Source organism: Phalangium opilio, unplaced genomic scaffold (assembly GCF_054372755.1).
Source record: "Phalangium opilio isolate 3A_F unplaced genomic scaffold, DU_Popi_V2 ptg000105l_1, whole genome shotgun sequence".
Taxonomy (NCBI): Eukaryota; Metazoa; Arthropoda; class Arachnida; order Opiliones; family Phalangiidae; genus Phalangium; species Phalangium opilio.
In genome coordinates, this window is record NW_028324207.1 from 5,567,816 (window position 1) to 5,575,299 (window position 7,484).

Below are 7,484 nucleotides of genomic sequence, written 5' to 3' on the forward strand. Positions count from 1 at the left end.
GACATATTTGCTATTGGAAGACCTATAATAACACGAATGACGAAATACAAAGCCAAAGTTAGTATTTCTAATTGTCATTTTAATCAGGAAAAGGTTTTTGCCACTATTTGCCGGTTTCTACCGTTTTTGCCGGTTTCTACCGTTTTTGCCGGTTTTTTCCACTTTTTGCCACGTGTCCCGGCAAAAACTAGTTTTTTTGCCAACCCTGCTAGGGATCGTATTTTGTTTGAGGGATTTCTTATTTTTGGGCTTTTCAAGATTTTTATAATATTTCGAAATTTTGTTCAAATTTATGTCAAGATTTTGAAAATATGGAGGTCACGTAACATATTTTGTATTCTGGAGAAGATGATGATTAAGGTTTTGTAATTTGTAAGAGGATCTACTTTAAGATTTAGGGCTTTTCAAGGAGGTAACGAATAATATTTTGAAATTTTCATTGAACTAACCGAAACAATTTCGAAATTTTTTGACGAGTTAGCAAATGAAGATTTCGAAATTATTTCAATGATATTGTGAAAACTATTTTGGAATTGTTTCTTTTACAGGAATCTCTTGGAGGTCTTGAGGCGTTAGAAAAAAGAACTAGGCATAATGCCTTTCCTCAAACACCACAAATTTATTTTCTTCTACCCAACTATATTCGAAATCCAGTAAATCATCACCCTCTTCTTTAGTCTAAATTCACAAACATTTATCGTTCTTTCTTAATCGAAACACACAGATCCATTTCCACTTTCTCCATCCATAAATCGAATTTAATCTTCTCGCCTTCTATAATCAAAATCCATAAACCTATTTTAATCAAAATCCTAAAAATATATTTTTATCTTCTAATCAAAATCAACAAATGAGATTTCCTCTTCTATTTGAAATCAACAAATCATTTTCCCACTTGTTTCTTCTTTAATGAAAAATGACAAAGGCATTTGGGTTTTCGTCCATCGTTGATTTTAAATCCACAAATCTCTAAGCCCTTTAATCGAAATCGACAAAAGCATTTGAATTTTCCACCTTCATTTCATCTAAATCAACAAATCTCTTACCTCTTTAATTGAATCGACAAAATCATTTGCGTTTTAGTCCTTCAATTATTCGTAATCCTCAAACGAATTTGTGTTTTACCTCTGCGAATTATGATGACGTCACGAAGAGGTATTTCACAATACGGTGGTGTGTGTGGGAGTGTCTGTCACCGCGTTCGCAGTTGGCAAATCGGAGCACTAGTGTTCGCAGAAAGCAATTTTTGACCTTTACTCCCATCGTTATGATAAGGAAGTACGCGGCAATCGGCTCGGGTTACGAGAAACGTCTAGCCTCCCAATGGTAGGGCTTCCATTCAAGCAATCGAGGGTTTCTTATCATTCGCCTTATGTACCCTAAATTTCCAAAAATTAAATTTTTAAAGAGGCATACGCTTGAATTCAAACGTCAACAATAGCTATGTTTAAAACGATTTTATGAATGAAGTTTCTTAAAACGATTAAACTAGAATTAAGGTAAATTATTGACGAAAAATATAATTAATATCAATTATATTTATTTAATTATTTAAGAAAAACTTCTGAATTGCGTCTCGACTAGGAGAGGTTTTTTTTGGGTTTCTCAACTTGTTTTCTTTCATTTAGTAGAACTTTACAAAATTATTTTGGTTTTTGTCTTTCGTTTAATCGAAATGTAGCAATGTTTTCCGTGGTGTTCGTTATCCCCTTTTCAAGACAAATGGGAAATTTTCCACGCGGGGCCGGAAACATTTTCTATACTCATGTAAGGGTGTATTATCTACGTTGGTATCTTGCAATAGCATGGCGTGTCTGTCTTTCGCGCCGGGCACTCGTTTTGATTGCCCTTCCGTCAAAGAAACGGCGGTTTCACCCTATGGCCTCAGTTGCAGGTATACAAAGTTGAAAAGAAAACGAAAGACAGCGAAATAAAGTGGGCTGGGGTCGTGCATGCTCACGCGTTATATGATTAATAACAAAATGCATTAGCAGTGCGAAACTCGATGTACCTTCGTATACTTGTTATACGCTAAAAATAATGCGCCCCCAAAGACGGATTCACACAGCCACAAGCCTCCTTCGAAATTTCGACCCGTGTAAGCATGCGTACAATTCCACTATTATTCCATGGCTAAGTCTTAAAATATTAAAGCTAAATAGGAAATTTTGAGCAAATTGATAAGAAATTATAGGATTGGTTTTTATTCAAAATAAAAAGTAAAATATACGATTTCTACTGAAAATTTATAAAAATATAGGGTTGCTATTGAAATTATAGGAAAGTATAGGATTGCTTTTGAAGTTATTGGAAAATATAGGATTGCTTTTAGAGTTATAGGAAAATATTGGATAGCTATTGAAGTTATAGGAAAATATTGGATAGCTATTGAAGTTAGGAAAATATTGGATAGCTATTGAAGTTATAGGAAAATATTGGATAGCAATTGATATTGTAGAAAAATATCGGATAGCAATTGATATTATAGGAAAATATATTATTGCTATTTAAATTATAGGAAAATATAGGTGTTACATGTACATGTTTTTGAAGTAAACTTAAAAAACTTTTGTTTGATAACGAATTAAAATAACTCACTCACTAAACCGAAACTAAACATTGTCTTTCTGTGACTCATATGGACTAGTGGGGACTAGTGGATACAACTGCGATTACAAAATATATTTATAGTTTCAGTGAGTTTCATTTTAATGTAACATAAAATATAGGAAATGTCAGACGTAAATTCACAAAAGTAGTGTTTTGCTTTGTTATGTAAGAAATTCTTAAACCTCGAAGCCCAAAAGCCTCAAAAAGGAATTTGAAATTTTACACTTTGTTTTTCATCCGTTGTTTGTACAACAATGAACTGCGATGAGTTCATCAGTGAAGTTGCCAAAGTTATGTTACTTGTCAAACTATAATGACCTTGGCTTTGTATCGTCAGCGACTACGATTCAATACGGTATGCTTTGTGGACATAATTTCGAAGTCACAAACTTGAAAGACAGAATCTTGAAGTCACAATCACTAATATGAGTATCTCGAAATAAATAATATGGATGTCAGAATACCAAAAACAGTTATGTCGAATTTACGAAGTCTCGATGGAAAGGATGTCGAAGGTCTGTTATCTTGATAGACCGAATGTCGAAAGTCCGTTATCTCGAAATTCTGTTATCGCCATAGAATCTCGAAAGTCTTATCTCAATAGACAGAATCTTGAAGGCTTGTTATCTCGATAGGCAAAATTTTGGAACGATATTTCTCAAAAGTCAGAATTTCGAAGATTGGAAAAAGCGTAAAATTATCGATGAATTAACTAATTTTAAACTAATTTAAATTTGGGCTAAAGACAGCAATCTGACGTTTAGTTTAATCTAAAATGGGCCAACCCTGAATCTAACCTAACCATTCCTTAACATGACCTAACCTAACCATTGCTTAACATGACGTAATCTGAAAATAACTTAGAACCTAACCATTGCTTAACATGACCTAGCCTAACCATTGCATAACATGACCTAACCTGAAATAACTTACAGATTCTGGAATTTGAGATATAAGCACTAACCCACGAAGTGCTTTTTAAGAAAAAACTTTGCTTTACAATCCCTTAATCTGACAAGTGGACTACCGCCCTCCCTCCCCAACCAAAAAATATCGTTATCTTCTTTGAATGTTCCGTTATATGGAACGATATTTTTTTCATTGTGTAGTAGGGTTCGTGTGAATCCGCCTTAAGGTTATCCCGCGCTTAGTGTTGTAAAGAAAAGGATTCTTGCCGAGGGAAAAAGCTTTTCTGTTAGTGCTCGCCACGTTTTAGGTGGCGCTCGGTTAAGGCTCTTGGCCGCACTGGGCGTCTTATTGCGCGAGCCAGCTGGGCGTATTTCAAAAAGTTTATAAGAGAAGCGTCCGCCGCCCGCGCGAGCTATTGCAAATCGATCTCGATTTCGTGCAAAATAAACTCCAGAATTATCGATCCCTTTTCCGAGGGGACTTGGAAACCAACCAACTCTTTCGGAAACCCCTGGCCATCGTTTCCCGCATTTTCTTCTTTTCTTCCTGCGCTACTTGATTTACGTTTTCTTTTTCGTTTCTATTTTCAGCTTCTTTCGCCCCCAAACGCTTCTCGCAAAACCCTCTTCTCTTCCCCTTTAAGAAAATTCCCGCATCTTATCTTTTTAATAAATTCGAAGAAAACTATTACTCTCGCGTTGAGTTTTTTTCAATTACAATGAAATTAAACTTTTGCTGTATAATGTTTATTGCTTCGCTAATATTCTATGGCAACTATTCACTCGCGTCCCATTGGGCAGTATCTCATAGAGTACAAATACCATTCGACCGAAATAAAAACATATGAGTAGTGGTCGGCATTTGGATAAGATAATATCTGTTGGTTTTATCTTTATCCATAATTTGAAATTATCCACGGGAAGTCTATGATTAATGCAATGTAATCACGAATAATTATCTGATTATTATCCATGGATAACTGATTAACCAAACTTCTGTGGGTTATCTTGTCCAAACGCCGACCACTACATATGAGTCCCAATGAACCAAAGTACCAAAGTGGTACTTTCCCATTGAATAGAAATTTAATTCCCGTTGAACAGAAGCGCAAATGGTTCTGTTCCAAATGAACAGTTAAAACCCGGTCAGTACTTTCTTTCAAATAAGATTGCTTCCTAAGCCTTTTATATTGTACCAAATGTACTTGTGTAATTATGGTAGCGGTGCAGAAAACGTATGGGCATATGAAGCGACAGTTAATAAGGTTTCAGTATAAAACCAAAAACGGATTTATGTAAGAAGAACGTTGAACGTAGCAAATTCACTACCCATCCTCGCATACTTTATTGAGAAACTTCGTCTGCTTATATTTTGACTCCACCCACAAATTCTGTATATAGCTACTTCTAGAGATCGAATTTGTGGGTGGAGTCAAAATATAAGCAGACGAAGTTTCTCAATAAAGTATGCGAGGATGGTACTAGAGGCTAAAGCTACGATCCGACGTTCTTAGTACATAAATCCGTTTTTGATAAAACGGATAGCGAACATTTAAAATTAATGATTTACGGCGAGAAAATCGTATCCGTTGCCGAATTGCAAGGAAACGATGATTCAGTCTAACTGAGCTTAAAATATCTCGAATGGAATTAGCAAGATAACTTGCATTTGAATTTCTTCCAGGAGGTCTGATGTGATGGTAAACACCAAGTCTGGCATGTGATACGGCTGCTATGTATAATTATTGGACCCTTTTTATTAAAGAATCTCTGTCCCTTACATTATATTTGCACCTCTGCACTCCAAATTCAAACATAGAGCGGGAAAACTCCGCCGTTTAATACCATGTATAATATTTTTCAATTGAACTTCTTTATAAAGTTTCCAGGCATGTGCTCACGGAAGTCTTAAAGATTTAGTAAGAATCTGAGATTTTCATTATTACTTCTAAGAAGCGCGAGCGCGTTAAAGCTCAAATGCTCGAGTGAAAAAAGATAAAAGCTTTTTTTCCAAAAGATAAAAATGTTAGGCCCGTAGAGTGTGGGTCGAGGGTAGCAAGGAAGGTTCCTGGAATGGGTATCGAGTATAAGCGAGTGCGTGAACCCGCGGGCGGCGTGGTGGTATTTAGCGCTCTGCCTACTCTCTCGGATAAGACCATCAATCATTGTGACAACGTTGACCAAGCGCGTCCGAAGAAGACTCCTCCTCCTTGGCCTTCCATGACTTGTTTCCTCTTTATGCTCCACCGGCGGGAGAGTAAAGCATCCTTCGTATTAACGGCATCGTATGTCACGGACCAAATGAGAACCACCTTCGCACCAATCAAGCTTGTCTCTATTGTCAAACCTTGAACCTCACCTCCTACGTACACCTTCCTAAAGAAATTTACGGATTTATCTCCATTCTTTTTGGAATCTTGGCGAGAGATTCCATTATTGGAAAATTGTTTTTATTATTTTTGGGTTAAAATGTTTGAACGTCATCCATTTTCATAACTGCATTAAAATTTGTGGAAGCTCTATACAAAAAAATTTAGGACCCATATGCTTAAGGGTAAAAAAAGTCGCCAGAAAAAACTTTTAATTAATTTCTCACATATTGCTGTTGAATTTTGATTCTAGAACACTCTAAAATGTAATTCGTTTACATAAATGCACGTAAATGTGTTAATCTGGAAATTAGTTCATTATTTTTAACGGATTTGTGCTTTAGGATAGCCTTCATTAAGAAGAGAATATTGAATGGTTTTCTTTGTTATTCGAAAAAGCATGTGAATAAATATTTGTGATTTCAATTTTGTTTCTATTTGCAATATTCAAAAAGATATGAGTAAATTATAGTTCACGTACTGGAACAAACGAATTTTGCCTGTTTAAGAAGGTAGGGGAGAATCTCTGTGAATTTTCTCGTGTAATGTCATCGGGTGCGAAGATAGGCATAATAGACTAGTAATGGCCGGTGTCAAATACCAATTCTGATATCGAAGTCTTACAAGAACGTAATTTTTAACCCAACTTGACGGATATAGACCGATTTTTTACCGATTATCTACTGATGTTACCGACTATTAACCTATTTTTACCGATTACGTACCGATGTTACAGATAATTTACCAGTTTTTACCGATTATTTACCGATTTTTACCGATTATACACATATTTTTCCGATAATTAACCGATTTTAACCGACTATTAGCTGATTAATCGATTAAAATAGGGCAGTTTACCTTGAACCGATTATTAGATAAAAATCAGTCACTTTATCTCGGTTCAATTGCAATATCGGTGTGTGCCTATCACAAAAATAGAAAAATAACTCGAAATATTCGAATAAAGAGAAACAAATCTAGAATGGACCTTTTCTTAAACATAATAATACATAAACGATTGGAATAGATGTATGTATAGTGTAGTACAAGAATTTTACGCCTACTTCAGATGCATTCTAACCAAGCTCTGATTTTGGGATACAACTTTTTACGCTGTGTGTTATAATAATAGAAGAGCGGACTATAGAGACAAGTCATAGCAGAAAGTCCTGTTATTAATTTTAATAATGTCGATAGATAAGTAGACGTTAAAAAGTAGTAGTATCATTGATTGATATGTAGTCGATTATAAAATCGATATTTTTCAGGAGATAAAAATGAAGAAAATCAATCGTCATAAGAGACACAATCAAGTTCGATGAACCCAACCATTTATATAGAGAAAAATAAAATAAGCATGGCATCAAATATTAACCAAATTGAACAGGTTAGGCTAACATCGCATTGGGTTTCTTTTGGTAGACTCATTAATAATTTCTTAGGAATTTTGATGGAAGTTTTACCCGTCGTCAACACCGGCCTTGTGTTACTGAGCTTTTTGAAGCTCGACGCTTATCCACTAAATCAGAAGACCATTATTCAAATTTAAAGTAAGTTATTCTAATGGTAAGCAGACGTATCAATATATTAGCGCAAC